The 18,478-nt window shown below is 39.1% G+C and overlaps 1 long non-coding RNA gene across 1 annotated transcript in view; it reads left to right on the top strand.

The window, feature by feature from the left end:
• The first annotated feature begins 8,676 nt into the window (after positions 1-8,676).
• The window catches only part of LOC136556195 (uncharacterized), a 40,110-nt gene continuing 30,308 nt past the window's right edge, over positions 8,677-18,478 (top strand). Inside the window, exon 1 of the long non-coding RNA XR_010783585.1 lies at positions 8,677-8,735. This is a non-coding gene — a long non-coding RNA (uncharacterized lncRNA). The remainder of the gene's footprint in view (positions 8,736-18,478) is intronic.

Below are 18,478 nucleotides of genomic sequence, written 5' to 3' on the forward strand. Positions count from 1 at the left end.
ACAAGGGAACAATGTACAAGAGACTCATATTCAGTTTAGTCCTCAAGTGTGAGATTATCCTACAGACATTGCTGCTGAGAAATCATTGTGTAATGAATGTCTCTGGATCCACTCACATTTAATGCTACTACATAATCTTGCTAATAAGTACATGAGGGTCCCTTTTAAAATATTTACGTTTTTAAAATCAAATATGTCTGCTTTGGGACTTGTTTGAAAACTCATTGCTTCAGTGACTGGAGAGAGTTTTGTTTCAAAGTGAGTGCAGTCATGGTCAGTTCATTCATTTCAATGCCAGCACTTTTATTTAACTTCCTTCCATTTTTTAAAAATCATTTCTGGTTAAAAACAACTGATCTTGCAAACCACATTTTACAGAAAGCCTATGTTTTACAAAAGTGAAGAAAACAAATTCTGGTTATATGTCAGACTCTTTTTCATGATTATTGAGCAGCTCCTGTATACACTTGTCTCAGTGCAATAATCAAGACAGGAACTGCTAATAAACTGGCTGAGAAGCATAGAAAATTGTATGTGGGGATGAAAGGAAGATAATCACACCCAGAGTACAGGCCTAGTGATCAGGCTTGTTGTGATGATAGAGGTGGAAAATATAAATAAAGGAGAGGAAGGGTAATACTTCAGTTGTTTTAGCAAATATAGAAAGTCAGTGTCGAGAAAAAAAAAAAAAAAAGATGAAAGGGCCAAAAGTCTTCAAACACTAAAAATAGGAGGAAAAAGTAAAGGATCTACTGACAGCAAAGGGAACTGGGGCAAATATCATAGTGAATGCAGTAGTAACAAAAGGAGCAGAAAGAAAACTATATATTATCAAAATAAGAAAAAATTGTAGTATTATTCACACAAAAATTTTCATATCTATATATAAGGGATTAAGAAATGGCTTTTGCAGAGAAGACTCTGAAAGCCTATGCAAGGCACTGCAGAATAAAGCAAACTCTCTCCAAAAGTTCTGAAATAAAACAGTAGCAAAGTAAATATATTCAATAGCAAATCCAGGTGTGTGGCTCCCTGCAACCAGCAATTTGCACAACACAGTACATTAGTTCCCAACCAGCACAAGAGCAGAACTAATACCAAATAAATGCAGGAGCACCCCTCTTTTTTCCCTACCACTGAGCCAAGCAGTAAAAATTCAGAGCAGCCCTGAGTGATAAACATCTCTCCCTCTATAAATGCCTGGCCCGTTGCTAATGGCAACAACTCTGTTCCTAAAGTTAGCTGAGCTCTTACAGTGGCAAATTCCATGTCCTCATGTAGCTTGCAGGATTCAGCTCATCAGTTTTGCCAACTCCTGCAGCCATACAACTGCATTTAAGCATAAACTTTTCCTTTCTCTTTGCACGATGTTTATTAAAGAAAAATGGAGTTAGAGCCTGAGTTATAGGATCCTGAACATGAGAGTGAAGTCAATATTTTATTATGCCATTTTATCCCATTTTGTACCATTTTTTGGTTTTTTGTTTTAAATAATTCCCTACAATACTGTAGGACAGATCCTTTAATTCCAGATACAGATGGATGGAAGCAATTCATCCAAATTATGGGGCACAGCTAAAAGAGGACTTAGGTTTAAAGCATGTGTTACTTAGGGTTTCAAACTGTGGTTAGCAGATGTTTGCTGAGATGATGTGATGTGAGAGGCACACATTGCATTAATTTATGGTTGTAGTTTTGCAAAAAAGATACACACCATATCCATCCTCTGGGGTAAATGAGATGTTAAAAATAATCCCTGATTTGTGAGCCCTGCTTTTGGTTTTAGAGACTCATCAAAGTCATGAGGAGAACTGAAGTTTCTCACACAAGAATTATTTATGACCAATTCAAAAAGAGTTTTGTGAATGTCTTATGGTATTTGGATTTAAGTTTTGAATTCCAATAGCTTAGAAAATTGTGAGTGATAAACAGGATATCCGAATTGTTGTATTAAACAGTGCTTAAAATTTCCTTTTAAAAACTAATTTCAAATTTCATGCTAAATTTTTTAGAAGGAAAAACCGCATTTCAGAAAATGACCTTTTCCTTGTAATTACAAAACTATGGAAGCAATTAATTCCAGCCATGTAGAATCTTATGATCATTGAATCATTTAGGTTGGAAAAGCCTTTGAGACCACCAAGTCCAGCCCTTAACCCAGCACTGCCAAGGCCACCACTAAACCATGTCCCCAGGTGCCACATTTAAAAGGTTTTTGAACTCTTCCAAGGATGGTGATTCCACCATCATATGATAGTGACAAAAAAGATAGATGGGGAAAATGTCAAAGTATCAGTTCATAACCTCTACAATAATGCACTTGGAGCTTCATAAACTGTAGAGATAAAATACAAATTATTGCTTTTCTTCCTTTATGGCTTTTCAAGGGAAGGCATAATTATCTAAAGTCAACACTGATTGTCCCACTATAAAAATTATTACAGTCACAACTTGGAGCCTTAAAGAAAACCAGGAGCTGGGGCAATAAAAAGCACAGTATGCAGGGGTGTCTGCTAAGATCTGTCATCAAAACTAAACTGATTTCAAGGAAAAAAACAAATCAATGTGCTTAATAACTCCAGGTTGGACATGTCTGTTCTATTCTGAGCAGTTTTCTGCCAAAGAGTGTCTGGGACTGTTTAGTGAGGGTAGTTTTATATGGATACTCTATGGGTGTGGGTGGAAGTATGGTGGCACATGCTTCCAGCTGCTGTTCCCGAGTGTGAGACATGGAGATGAGAGCTGGGCGAAGGGAAAACAAACTGGAAAATCACAGAATGGTTTGGGTTGGAAAGATGTTCAAACCCACCTCATTCCACCCCCTGGCCTGTGCAGGGACACCTTCCACCATCCCAGGGTGCTCCAAGCCCCATCCAGCCTGGCCTTGGACACTGCCAGGGATCCAGGAGCAGCCACAGCTTCTCTGGGCACCCCCTGCCAGGGCCTCCCCACCCTCACAGGGAAGAATTTCTTCTGCAAATCTGCAAATCTTTCCTAAATTCCCTAAATAAATAAGGACATGCTCTTTTTTAGTGCTTCACTGTTAACAAGGCATGATGAGTTTTTATGCAGGTTTTCCACAGGCTGAGATGTCTGCACCTAAAGCAAAAAGAGCTGATAAATAAGATCATGGATGCTACCAAAAAACTCTTGAGCTTTACAAGCTTTTACCTCTTGTCTCTGAAACACTTTGCAGCTGTTACTTCTTGTGCAGTACACTTCCTGCCAGGTAAATAGAAATCTGCTTCCTATAATGCTTTGCAAGCATTATTTGCTCCCATAAAACATGAATAAAAGCATAAAATATGGAGGAAGATATAATTTTATAGTGCATTAAAAATAATAAAAAAAATTAACAAGCATGACAGGTTAACATTTTACAAGCATCAAAGGAGCAAGTGAATTATGGCATTATAGGCAGCAGAAAAAGCTATCCTGTGTTTAGCCTTGGAGCTCTTTATTTTTCCAGACCATTTCTAATTAGAGTCTTGAAATTAGATCCTGCTAGCAAACCCCTAAATTACAGGGAGTAAAGAGGGGATTCAATCCAGATATTTTTCAAAAGCACAGGACTTTGAGCCCAACACACTGTTCTGTATACAAAGCACTGGAGTTGTACAGGTACAGAATGATCATAAAGAGTAGAAAAAAGTATAGGTGTTAAAAAAAGAGAGAAAAATAACAGTTCCCCATGCAGGCAACCTTTTGAGTTCATTTGCCAAAGGAGGAATTGCCATGTTGTGCATAGGGTCAAGAAAACAAGGGGTTTTTCAGAAAAAAAGGTGAAATTCCACATCAGTGTGCATAAGAACAGAGGTGCTCAAGATCAAGAGCTAGAAAAATAATATTCTGAGCCAGGAAAGGGAAGAGGAAAGGAAAAGGACAGATGAGACAGAGAAAGGGTAAAGAGTGAGTAAGAGGAGAAAAAAAGCCAAAAGCTTGCTTGTGTCTAGAATAAAAACCATGAAACCTTATATTGATAAAATATAATCTGGGCCAATACACCATTCCAAGCAACAGGCAGGGTGCCGTGGGCAAATCTTTCTTTTTACTGACACCTCACAGAGGGTGTAAAGATTTACATGCACCCCTATGAAGAAACAAGCAAACTTCTGCCTTAAGGTGAAGTTAAACTGATCCAGGGTGATTCCTTTGGGAACTGAGGCAGATTATTCACATGATTAAATCCCAGTATTTTAGCAGAGACACAGCAAGGAAATCAGTCCTCTGAAGGCAGTGGCACAGGTTGTCCCTTTGTTTAGTTAAGTGAGGTCAGTGCTTCTCCAGGATTCCAGGGGGTTCTTTGCTTTTCCCACTGACCTGTTATTTTACAGTCAATGAATTTACTGGTGTCTGTAACAATACATACTCTGTAGTGCTGGAAAGAAATGGGGACTTTCCCTTCCCTCCCAATACTTTTTTTTTTTTTTTTTTTGAGAGTTAGTGAAAGTTTTCTACTGTTTAAAAAAATAGGGAGGACAGGAAATATTGGAATAAAAATAATTAAAAGGAAAATACATTACTGAAATGCTGAAAGATCTCATGTGGGGAAGATGTAATAGGTAGGGAACTCACAAAGGGCAAGTCAATTTCTGTCCTTTGTCCTATTCCATCTGAGAAGACAAATAAATAACAGATTCCCAGAGCAACAAGAAACACAAGGACATAAAGGTAGAGGAAAATTGAGGGGAAAGATCCATTAATTTTCTTTTAACAAAGGGGTTATTTCAGTACTGGGACAGAGATGAGAAATGGCTCTTGGAGTAATTCAATCTTGAGATTTTGGACATCTGGCCTGAGTGGGTTCAGAGAAGATAGAGGAAGGTTTCTGCGTCAAGAGGGGACAGTCCAATAATAACAGCATCTGATGTTTGTCAGAATTGTTCCAATAGTACCAAGCTTTATGCTCTGAAACTGTCAGTCAAAAACAAATTGCAGCAATGACAAGCTTTTGATGCCCATTTGATGGGCAGAAGTGATAAAATATATGAAGGGTTCGAATGCAAGGTGTCACTATTCTAGTGAGTTGAACCAAACATTGTAAAAATGAAATGGTAAAAGGAGATGTAGTCAGGACAAGGATAATTGCTGGTGCCAGAGACATTGGCCTATTAGCACAATTTCAATTATATTTAGATCTCACTCCTGGTAGAAGATCTAGTACAGAAAAAAAAAAAAAGATACTTTTTTTTGGTAGCAGGAAGGGAGATAATCTCAGACAATATGGATTGAATAAAGAAAAATAGCAATATGGAAAGAGTTCAAAGAGTCCCATTGAATTTGCTACGCTAAGAACTGAAAGACCAGAAAATTTCAGTAGGGCAGGAAGATGGAAAATCTGTGAGAGTTACAGTAAAGCACAAAGTACAGCTGACACCCATGCTTAGCAGAAGAAAGAGGATATAGTTTACACCAAAGGCAGAGGATTCTACAGGACCATGCCACTTTCCCAGGATAATAAAAATTATCTGAGGACTTTTAGCCTTAGGTAGAAGCAAATCCTTATTTCTGTTGTAATAGAAAAAAAATAGCATGAACAGAATGTTGAAAATCTTAAACAAAAGTTGCCCTTACGATTTAGATCATAATTTTTTAGGCAGTCTAATAATGAATATTTATAAAGGCAAATGAAAATATATACAGGAATGCAGCATATGGTGTTTGTGGTCAGTATCCAGATGAGCTGGAGAAAAATAAAGTCCTTAGAACAATATAATGCAAAGACTGATGTTTTCCCACTGTGCAGACAGCAAAAGAAGGTCAAGGATGCATCAGCAGCAAAAAGACAAATTACTGAAGAGATGAGGCCACATGTCTTTATGGGAACAGAAGAGCAGCCAAGAGAATATGAAATCAAACTTGTGACATCAGCAATTCCAGCAGCAGTCTCTGACCTCTGTATTTTCCTACTGGAGAAGGTAAAAAAAGAGCAAAAGAGAATGAAAGATATGACAGATAAAAGTGCTTAAGGACTCATATGCAATGAAAGCCCCAAAGCTCAGCAGAAAATTAGCATATGTATGTGGAGAAATAAAACAAGCTTCTTATATTAGCTTGTTTATCAGAAACCAAATACTCCCAAAGTTATATACTTTGAAAGTCCTCTTGGCCTTTCTCCTCCCCAGCTCTTTCATGGAAGAATCTAAGCATTAACTGTATTCATCATTATATTTGGAAGATACTGGTGTCAGCTGGCTCCCAGTCAGCATCACTCTAGCAACAGAAAAATTCTGAAAAAGAAATCTAGGATGCTGCCAGGGTTGCTTGGCATCCTCTGCCAAGCAGAAGATGTGTTGGTTTATGACAGAAATAAAACTGAGGATGATGGATTTTGAGATAGTTTCAGCAAGCTGGCCTTGCCCTAAATGAGGCTGCTACCTGTGACAAGGAGCAGATAAATGTGTGCTGTTTATTATTAAGAAATGGAAGTTCTGGTGAACCAGCGTGTTTCTGCAGCTCCAGAAAAAGCTCAGCAAAGTCTGTGAATGCAGCAATGTTTCAATAACCAGAAAGAGCAGATTTTGGAAAGGAAGTAACAAGGTCATTGAGCATAATTAAAGAAGTATTGATACATCTACATCTTCTGTGGAATATTCTGTATTCTCTACCTCTGTGATGCAGAGGTAATGGCAAGGGATGCAGAGTTCTTTGGTATATCTATATCTAAATCTGTCTCCATCAAAGAAAAACTGTCTGGAGACAAAAAACTCACACCCATATAGTATCCACATTAAAAAAATCAGAGAAATAAAAAAATGGTACATTCCAGCATGTGTAGGCTGCTCAGAAACTCACAGAGACCTCCAAAAGGCCCAGTCTTTACATGCTTGGCAGTTTGATAACACCCAAACAGATTGAAGCATCTCTGCCCTTAGAGAACTCCTGTTCAACAAACAACTTTCTCTTTTAGATTCAGAGACTGATCAGAGATGGTGCTTTCTTTTAATCTTTGTTAGCAGCAAATAGTCTCAGGGAAAGTCTTTGCTAAGCAAAACCTCATGTGAAAGAAGAGACTTTTGAGGAAGGTGTTCAAGGAAATGTATGCTAATATTGACCTGACCATACTCTTTCAATCAATATAAATCACATCTATTAATTTTTTGTTAGTTAATCATTTATTCAATGTGAATCAAATGTATTCAGTGCTGCCCAAGAAGAGAGAACCCAAGGGATGAAATGGCCACAGTATTAAACACAGGGATTTTAGGATGAAAGCATTGTGAATTCTCTGAGGTTTCAGAGGTTTTCTCCTTTCAGAAAATCTGTTCTCCAAAATCCTGCAAGAGCACAATCAAAGACATGACATGAGTGCAGCAGTTTGTAGGGTTTGACCAGGATGGTTCAAACCTAAGGAACAGCTGGCAAGAATATAACGTGGGAGGAAAAATAAGCAAACAAGAATGAATATCCAAACACACCCCCGTCCCCAGGAAACAGTTGCTAATATCATGAATTTCTGCAAAACTGCCTGAGAGACCTGGGCAGCAAGAAGCAACAGCTTTTTCTTTTTTTTTTTCTGTGTGTTAGTCTGATTTTTGAGAGGACACACACATACATTATTGTATGTATTATTTCTCCAAACATACAGACCTGGCTGTATTTTCATGGTTGTCAGCTGCACAGGTCATGCAAAAAACTACAGCTAATTCTTGCCAGGTATGAAATTCCTAAGATCTTCATAGAAGGCTGCAAGCCTTTATTAGCACCTCTGAAATCCTCAACAAAGAAAAGGCAAAGTTGCGCATACCTAAGGGAACCAAAAAGGTAAAAATCAGGAGAAGCTGTGTGTGCAACAATTATGATGTATTGATCACCTGAATCTGGATCATCTCCAGCAGAACAGGTGATAAGTATATTAGGAATGGCTCTAATTGAAGCACTCATTAATCTTAAACTTCACAAGTGCAACCAGAAGGAACTGTTGGAGCAAAATCCCAAGATATAAACTTGGCCACTTCTAATGGTTGACAGTAGAAAAAAAAAAAAAAAACAGAGAACCACTCCTAGAGCAAAAAGATCATTTTTTCCCCTTAAAAGTCTTAGAAGTCTTTTGGTACTCTTTGTCAGAGCTCTTACTTGTGTTGGCTGCACAAGTATTTCTTCAAAGGAATGAAGTGCTGCCTTCTTACTTCCTACTGCAGGTAAGACAAAATAGTTAAGTTAGAGTGATACCAGGAGGCAAAAGCAAAGAGGGGTGTCCTGCCCCCAGTCCCTCTCTCAGTCTCAAGGAGCTGCACATAGAACAGATCCAACCTAGTCTAAGCTCAGAATTCAATTCAGATTTATTTCTATGGCTGGATGAGAAGATACATCAATGCAGATAGCTTTGAGTCACTTGAAATTGTTTCAAAGCTCTTGCTTTAAAAAGGCAGAACACATTTTAGCATGGTGGGAAAAAAAATAATATTCCAGTTTGCTTCATGGTAATCAGTTATTATTACCTGTTAATATTATCTGTTAGTTGTACCAGCCATTAACTCCCTTATAAATGAAATCCCTTAGTCTTTTTCTTTGAATGATGAGATGTAAAAAACCTGTTCAAAACTCCTGTCATCTTCTAAAGTAAACAGAACAGTATGCACTTGAATTTAGAGCAGCACACAAAATGTCAATCATTGAAATTAGAGATCTGTTGCATGTAAAATTTTATGCATGAAAAGAAACTGTTCTGAAGCTCTGGATGATAGAAAATCTTCCCCTGCATAGTCACGCAGTAAGAATTTTGTGATTTAAAGGTATTGTTTCTTCTTTGTCTTTCTGTTTTGTATAAGTATCATATTCAGTCTAGTTCTTATGCATTTAGATGCTTGGCTCTGCATGGGTTTATCAATGTTTCTCTTCTGCTTTGTGGGAATTTCCTACCAAAGATTAATGCTAAATATACCTGCTGTCTGGATATACTCATTTCTATTCTCTTTTAGTATATTTTATTTTATGTCTTTTCCCTTAGCTTTTAGACTGTGTAGGCATAGCTTTGCACTGCTTCAGGAAATTAAAGTGCATTCCCTGTGTAAATTTTGTAACCCTTGGTTTTGTCTCTTTGGGAACAAGGAAAGGCTAGAACTTCCTTCCAAAGAAAAGGAAGTTCTGCTATAAATGACAGAGAGATTAATTTGCTGAACTATTTTCTTATCTGTTAAAAGAAAATATATCTTCTGATTTTTCACTTGCATTCCACCAGCACCTGCAAATCCCAGTCCTGGAACAAGCCCTAGCTTTCTTTGGCAGTGGGGAAGATTCTTTTTGGTCTGTTTTGGAGAACTGGTCTGGAGCATATTTGGTTTTTGTGCTCCATGACAATTTTGATATTTGTCAACTTTCTGTAATAGCCTGGCCTCAGCAGATGCTCTGCATGGAGCCACTGTATGGAAGAAAATGTAGCTATACCCATCCCTCCATCCATCCATCCATCCATCCATCCATCTATCTATCCATCCATCTCTTCATCCATCCATCATCCATCCATCCCTCCATCCCTCCATCCATCCATCCATCATCCAACCATCCATCCCTCCATCCATCCATCCATCCATCCATCCATCCATCCATCCATCCATCCATCATCCATCCATCCATCCATCATCCATCCATCCATCATCCATCATCCATCATCCATCATCCATCCATCATCCATCCATCCATCCATCCCATCCATCCATCCATCCATCCATCCCATCCATCCATCCATCCATCCATCCATCCATCCATCCATCCATCCATCCATCCATCTCTTCATCCATCCCTCCATCCATCCATCCATCCATCCCTCCATCCATCCATCCATCCATCCATCCATCCATCCATCCATCCATCCATCCATCATCCATCCATCCATCCATCATCCATCCATCCATCCATCCATCCATCCATCCATCCATCCATCCCATCCATCCATCCATCCATCCATCCATCCATCCATCCATCCATCCATCCATCCCTCCATCCCTCCATCCAAAGGCCTAAGAATGATGCCTGGCCCCTGCTCTTCACTGTACAGATGGAACCTGTGAGCCCCCAGTTCTTGGACATTCACAGGTTTCAGCCCAGTGTGGGGCAGCTTTACCTCCACTGGGCTCTAGCTCCAGATCCCTGCCTCAAATGCTCACATTCTGGCTGGGACTGGTGCTTCAGACCTCCAGGAAGGGTGAGCTGGGCTGAGGTGGCACAGAGAGGGGGCTCCCAGTCCCACATGGATTATAGCTGGAGAATTTCAGAGGGAAGCTGAGTTGGGGTAATGTGACTGTTCCCTTCTGTCACAGACCTGAGTACAGCTTGATGCTTTTCCTGGCCTCGGGTCAAATATTTCCTTTGAATAGAAGGAGTCTTCCTCTTTCCAAAGATAAGAGTCTCTGTATCATCTTTATTTTTCATAATCTTCTGCTTTTATGCATTTCGAAGTGCCCAGCCAAAGGGACTCTTTTTTTACCTTCATTTTTTCACACCTTGCGAGCACTTTTGCTATTTCTGTCTCCCTTTCTAAGTCCAGGGGTGAAAATGCTACAGGCCCTGAATTATCAGCAAGCTGATCATCCTCTTGGTCTCAGTTCTTTATATCCCTGCTGGGATATTCAGGGTACTCACATCAGGTCTCACAGGTTTTCCTTGCAGGCAGAATTAAATGATTCTGGATAGGTACCAGTAAAAAACTACAAATGGCAGCACTGCTGAAAAAAAATCTCTAGTTTCCTTAAACTCCTCTGTTTTGCTTTCATTCAGTTTCTGTTGTTTGCTGTTTTCATAAATATGTCCTTTATGCTTTCACATTGGGTGTCTCATAGGTGGTGTTAGGGAGGAAGGAGTATGAGTTATTTCCCCAAGATGGAAAGACAAAGGTTTTTTTTTTCTTGACCTTGTTAGTTTAAAATATTTATAACTATATGAATAATTCCTCTGAACAATATCCCATAACTCTGGGAAAATATAAAAAAATTCTCACTTAAATTAATTACATTTTGGAGCTCAGCATCTTTTTAATATTATTTTACCTCAAGTAATCCAACTGAAATTTAATTGAAGGATTTTTTAATTAAAAGTGGAGAAATGAAACAATTGCAACACTTTTTCCAACCTCAAAAAATCTATAAATATATTTATTTTGTCTCAAGAAAACCAGTGAGAGGGAGTTACAAAAAACATCCTCCCCACATGGCTATTCCAGCTGTGCAGCTACATGGAATAATTCACAATCAAAATTTACTCATGTCTTGGAAAATTCATCTCGTTTTTCACCTCAGGGATCTGTATGAGAAACCAGTGCCAGCAATAAGAATTTCACAGCTGCACAGTGGTATCACACACGAGCCCTGATTTCCACATGCCTGCCCATTAAATACTGGCTGCCACCTGTAATGGTAGGCAGATATAAATGAGGACACTGATGGCTAAAATTTGAGGCACTCACAATTCCTTTCCTAAATAAATATGCATTTCTTATGTCTACGGAAAGCAGTTTATGCACAGTTTCTGCATTTTCAAAGTGCAGCTAAATCTTATCCTCATAAACTTGGGTTCTTCTGATGGGATTCACAGCTTTGGACCTCTGTTTTGTTTAGAACTTATTTGGCTTCAGTTGTTGGAGCAGTGGAGCATATAATGATGTGTAATTCAGTTATCATACCCCAAAAAGGAGTACAATGCCAATAGCTCCATTTTATGTTCTAATCCATGGCATGAGAGTTCATCTTCTGGTCTAGGCACCACAGCTGGAACCTGCTGGAAGCTCTAGACATCTCCTGTGGCAGCTGTGCAGGGGTGGGTCAGTGTTCAAGAAAACAGCTACAGAAGGAGGAAGCAGCATTGGATACAAATCCCTTTTTTTCAGGTAGACAAACACCAAAACAAAAGGTGTTCTAGGTTTGAGCTCCCCACTGGAGCTAATCTGGATCCTTCCATCTTTCAGGTGTGTTCATTAGCAGAAGTAGAAGGAACAACCTCTCTCCTTTCTTCTGACTTTGTCTCATTTCTAGGAAATAATTTAAAATTATTTTTTAAAGAAGAAACCCAACAAGCGTCACATTCACATTTTCTGAAAAATCCCCTTTGCCCAGGATTTTCTCCTGGGAAGCTGAGAAGCCTCAGAGAAAAGGAAAACAATTCTTATCTCATTTGCCTCTGCTGTGTTTTGCTGCTTTGGAATGTGTCTGGAGATTGTTTACCCACAGGTGATTGTTTCATTGGATTCTGCTGTGAGTTGTTTTCACTCTTTGGCCAATCAGGGCCAAGCTGTTTCCAGGCTCTGTAAAGAGTCAGGAGTTTTCATTATTATCTTTTTAGCATTCTGTAAGTATCCTTTCTGTATTCTTTAGTATAGTTTAGTATTCTTTAATATAATATATTATCATAAAATAATAAATTAGCCTTCTGAGAACATGGAGTCAGATGCATCATTCCTGCCTTTGTCTGGGAACCCTGCAAATACAAGAAACAGGTTCATGTAAAACTAGTGTTTTATGTTGAAGGTGTTAATGTGAATTAGATGGGACTTAGAATCAGAGAATCACAGAATTACAGAAGGGTTTGGGTTGGAAGAGTCCTTAAAGACCATCTGGTCCCAACCCCTTTGCTGTGGCCAGGGACACCTTCCACTATCCTAGGTTGTTCCAAGCCCTGTCCAAGCTGGCCTTGAACATTCCAGGGATGGGGCATTGATCTGAGTCCAAGTCTCTGTGACACATAGTTCTTAACAACAAATGGAGTCTTTGGGCATTTGAATGTACGTGGCAAATATCATTTTACACACACATCCCCTTTGCATCTTCTGCACTGATTTGTCAGAAAGGTTTCTCATCCAATAGTCCACACAGGACACTGATTCCGTGTTTGACTTACTGGGAGAGTCACAAAAATTTTTTGTGCCTTTTGCATGAAAACTGACCCTATGCTGAGCTTAAAATTCCTCCTGAACAGCCCTTGGGGAACAGATTGCTGAGGGACAGCAAATCCTGAAAAGGAATAAGGGATTGATGGTGCTGTATTGTAGAAAGAGGAAACTAATTAGAAAACAGAAGGTTATGAAGAGATACTGAGAAGGGGGATCAACACAGAAGTCATGGAGGAAGAAGCTTCCTTGGAAAGATGTAAGGGAATTGGGGAATAATCTGAATCCTACATACAAAACACTGAAGAATCTTATCCTTCTGGTGAAGAGAGGATCCAAAGGTTGTCTGGTAAAAGAGGTCAGCTCCACTGTCTCTTTCCAAGAGAAAATTAAACTTAAAAAAAGGAAGTCTTACTGGCATATGCTACAGAGACTTGTTGCCTCTTTTAGCTTTGTGATAGATTTGATGCTTTCCATATTTTTGGAAGCCAGAGAATGTCTCATCGTCAGATGCTGAGATTATTTTGTACCTAAAATAATAGGTATAAAAATAGCACCTGATAAAGCACAGATGTCTCCTTGACTCCCACTCCCCAGAATGGCAGGGAAGCAGCTCTGTGATGGCTCCAGCTATGGTGTGACTGCTCCTGAGAGCCCAGACACACTCAGCCTGCAGAGCTACTCGGCTTCGTCAGTGTGACTCAGATCTTAAATTACGAGGGATGCATTGGCAATGTTCAAGGGTGCATTTTAAAGTCAAAGCAAGCCTGTAAAATGTCCAAATTTGTATATGCTGAGCAGTCTTGTGTCATGTACTTCCTGCTGTCTTCAATTACACTAATAAAAATTTCATTTAGGAAAAGAGGTTGGATATAAAACTGGATAAATTCTTTGAGTTCTTTTTTTTTTCTTTTTAGATTATTTATTAGTGATAACAACGAATGTACTGCTTAAGGGTAATGAATCTTATTAAATGCACTTTAAATTATCTCCTAAATTAATACAAGAGAGCAGTTCCTGTGCTAAAGACCCACATAGGACTGGCAGAGGAACTAATATTTGCTTCCTGTGCAAGACTCCACATTGCCTCCAGCTAAATTATGTATATCCAATCAAATTCTTGTCCCTAATAGAGATGTAACATATGTAAGCAGCTTCAAATGTTATGTACTACTTGCAGGAGTTGTCTATGGATTTCATTCAGAGAATCTGCCTCTTCACCTCGTGCACCTTCTATGTGTTAATCAGTTTGGTTTTATTTTAACCTATTTCTCAACATATTTATCAGACATTACTTGCTCTGTGACACAGGTCAGTGTAATCATGCTACATCAGGATGAGTGAAGGGATTTTGTCTTCAGGGATAGAATTACTACCTTAAGATACAAGTTTATTTTGGAGGTGAAAGTCAGATATCTAAAATTTAAGCAGTGTGTGCATGTAGCTGCCTGAAGAACACACAACTTCATATATTCCCCAGCTTCTCCAGTTCAGCACAGGACATGCCTAACTCTCAGCTTCTCTTCTCCTCTCCTACCTCTGCTCTCATGAGCTTGGCTGTGGCCCTAGGGAAGTATTAGATGTGACTATAATAAGGGAATACTCAGTGGGAATGGTTATTTGCATTCCCTTTAGCCTGGGTATCCCATTAATATTCTGGCTTTCAAACACACTGCCAAGTTTGAATTTAAATGCATCTCTGTGTCTCCTGTGCACTACCAGAGGTGAGCTACCACAAAAAGTCAGACTCATTTCAGCTCCTGAACATGAGAGAGAGAGATTTAAGGGAGGATTATTAGCAAAGAAGACTGAGGAAAAAGTCTGGGAAAGTGAGAAGATTAGTGGTCAGGTTTTATACTCAGGAAGGTTTCCTTTCCATATTGATGGAGTGAATAGTTTCCTTCATCTCCTGTCACATGTAGTAACATTTTTGATGACAAAAAATGAAGGTTTTTAGCCAACTTCTCAGCAGTTTGGAGGTTTTCTAAAACTCCTGTGATCAGAGGCAGGCTGTGCCTGCTGCCCAGGGTGCTGCTAAGTCTCCTGTGACACTGAAAAAAAAAATCAGGTGCTGCAAAGGAAAGGCCAAAAAAATTGTTGAGCACAAACAAAATTAGTAAAAAATACATCAGGTGCAAAAAAATCAGAGAATTTTCATTTCTTCAGAGGCCACAATGATCCAAAACTTTGGTATGGTATGAGATTTCTGTACTGACTTTAACTGTAAACTAGTAGTTAACCATAAAATGCACCTTAGAAATTCACTGAACCCATTTCAGTATTTGAATAATTTGTATAATTTCTAGTCTTTCTTGATGCTTAAAATTAATCTTTCCCTTGAATATTTAGAAAGCAAGTTACTACCAATATTCTTTGGAAATAGATTGAGTTCTTGGAACTGTAGTAAAGTTTCCTTTCTTTTTGTTAAAGTTTTCTTTAAACATTCTTTCATGTTTTCACCTTTTTCTTAGCAGTTGATATATCACATTCACACTTGTTTGTCTTACAACCATCACTGTCATCAGCAGCCAATGTATTGATCTGCTGCTTTTTCCTCTTCATAGTTGGTGCACAGAGAAATTTACTTCCATCTTGAGCTGTTCTAGCAGTACACATTTAGAACAGACTAATTAGAAATACAAGGGCAAAGCAGCTGATAACCAGACCTCTGCTAGATCCCCTCCTTTAAAATTCCCTGTTTCATTTTCCATGATATATTTTGCACCAAATTAAGCAGTCTGTGAGCACTTGCTCTAAGTCCTGTGCTGAGCTGCTTTCTGAGCTGTCATATCTGATCACACACAACCAGGCCCCTCAATTTTCATGGGTTCCTGGTTTTCTTGAGTGCCTGACATGCAAAAATTTGTCCCATAGTGAACTCCTGTTAAGGGCAGCTGCAGAAGCTCAGTGAGCAAGGCATGGGAAGATCATTAGATCATAGAATGGCCTCTCTGTAACAGAGAGCAGGGGATTCCACCCAGGGACTCCACTGCAGGGCTCAGCACTTCAGAGCATCACATGGAGACTTCTGCAGAGCCTGAACTGATAAACAAAAAACCAAGCAAACTCAGTGATTTATTATTTTTTATTATTATTTTTCTTAAGAGCAGCTGAGAAACTCGGGGCTTGTTCAGCCTGGAGAACAGAAAGCTTCAGGGAGATCTTTTAGCACCTTCCAAGTGCCTAAAGGGGCTCCAAGAGAGCTGGACAGGTACTTGGGACATGGATCTGGAGAGACAGGACGAGGGGGAATTTTCATAATGATATTTTCTGAAAAATCCCTTCACCAGGATTTCTTCTCCTTGTTTACTTGCTCTGGAATGTGGTCTGGAGATTATTTATCCAAACATGTGAATTGTTTTTAATTAATGGCCAATCACAGCCAGCTGTGTCAGACTCTCTGAGTCAGTCACGAGCTTTCATTGTCATTCTTGTCCAGCCTTCTGATGTATCTTCTCTCTTTCTTTAGTATAGTTTCAGTATATCATTCTATAATATAATATAATATAATATAATATAATATAATATAATATAATATAATATAATATAATATAATAATAAATCAGCCTTCTGAGAACATGGAGTCAAATTCTCATCTCTCACCTCCTCCTGGGGACCTGACAAACACCACAGGGAATGGGCAGAAACTGACAGATGGTGGGGAGAGATGGGAGAAATTTTGGGGAGAAATTTTGCCCTGTGAGGGTGGGGAGCCCTGGCACAAGGGGCCCAGAGAAGCTGTGGCTGCCCCTGGATCCCTGGAAGTGTCCAAAGCCAGGTGGGACAGGGCTTGGAGCCACTTTGGAGGCAGTGGAAGGTGTCCTTGCTCATGGCAGGGGGTGGAATGGGATGATCATTAAAGGTCCCTTCCAGCCCAAGCCATTCTGTGCTTCTGGGGTTCATGGAGCTGATGGGAATCAGTAGTTCCACCTGATCTCCAGTAGGAGTTGTCCATGTTCTTCAGTTTTAAAAATCAGGTTTTATTTAATAGCATTACTTCCATCCAGGAGTAGGTTTTCATGTACAAAGGAATCATCAAATTTCTGTGAAAAATTATAGATTTCATAAAAGTCTCTAAAAGCTTTTTTTCCCTGTAAAACAAGATAACATCAATCCACACAAAAAGTGCCAAAAGAATTTAATGTCAGCATCATTAGGATATAAGTTGTTATGTCCATACTCTTGCACTTATGAGTACATTGATAATTTTCATTTATAGTAGTGTTATCAGGCAGTTGGAATAATACTAATTTATTAGGAGTATCCTGTAGCTAATAAAATAAATATTAGAAAAAAAAGGATCTCCTGGATAAAAAAGTACCACAGGACAGGCTCTCCCCTTCAATGGTGCAAAGACTGTGACCTGTCATAATGATTTTATCAATAATATATCAATTAATAGTTAAAGCTCCATCATTTATAAACCGGAGACTCAAATAGGTCTTTCTTTAGACTGTGATGACACCTTGGCAATGAGAGAAGTGCTAGATGGAGAATAATGATTGATCAAATTGTTAAAAATGTGGAAGTGGATTAGAACAAGAAAACAAGTTGCAGTATAATTGCAAGGAACTCATGCTACAAACTGTCACTCAGCTTTTATGCCTAGAGAGGAATAACAAGGATAATAAATATGGGTTTATTTCTTCCTCAGTGAGAAGGTTTCTGATTAAAACTGCTCTACTTTTTTATTATTATTATTATTATTATGCTATACTTTTTAACTCCCTTGCTGCTGTGGACCAAATATTTATAATATGTTGTTACTGCAGATTTGCATATGAAAAGACAAGTGATGACTGAGTGATTTTTAGTGTGGACAATCAAAAGAATTTGTTTTGATTAAAGAGTAAAAGGGTTGACTTTAAACATCGAGTTTGGGAATATAAAATGATTGCCAACAGATAGGAGTAAAATGTGGAGGGGGAAGAAGAAGGGAGGGAGGGAACAGGGTGGGGAAGGGCCACAGATATTTCTTAGCAGGGTCAGCATCCCACACACCACAGTGTCATTTACCTTTGTCTACTTCATCAGAGGTAATGTTGCATTGCATGAGCCCTGTTAAATTTCACTTCAGCCATTCACAGACTCCTCGAGCAGACATGACTAATTTTATGGATTTTTATCAACCAGGGTGTGGAGATTGGATAAGATGCTGCTGAAGAAAAGCCAGTTGTTCTATCTCTCCATGTAGTTTTTACAGAGCTGCTGCCAACAGTGGGGATGTCAGTGCGGCAATGAGACACAAAGACACCTCTGAGTGGAGATTTCTCCTCTGGCTGGAGCAGGTGATGCCATGAAGGCTCCTGTACTCCAGGAGCAAGATGCTCCCTGAGGATGGGGTGCCCTGTTGGAATCCTGGATGCTGAGAATTTTAAACTTTCTCTGCCGAAAGGCACAGACCCACAAGAGAACCCTGCATTTGACCTGAGGCTGTGGAGAAGGTTTCCAAAAATTATTGATAGCACTGGGATTACGGGTGTGGAGTTGGTTAGAAGTGTGTAATATCACAGGGTGGAAAACTTAGAGTTTGGGGTTTTAGAATATAGTAATAGATATGAAGCAAGATGGAGGTTTTAGGGCAGAGGCTGGCTGTTCTTCTTTACCTTCTTCTTCCTTCTTCTTCATGGGTTTGGGTTCTGTTTTGCAATCGGACAGAAA

Source organism: Molothrus aeneus, chromosome 4 (assembly GCF_037042795.1).
Source record: "Molothrus aeneus isolate 106 chromosome 4, BPBGC_Maene_1.0, whole genome shotgun sequence".
Taxonomy (NCBI): domain Eukaryota; kingdom Metazoa; phylum Chordata; class Aves; order Passeriformes; family Icteridae; genus Molothrus; species Molothrus aeneus.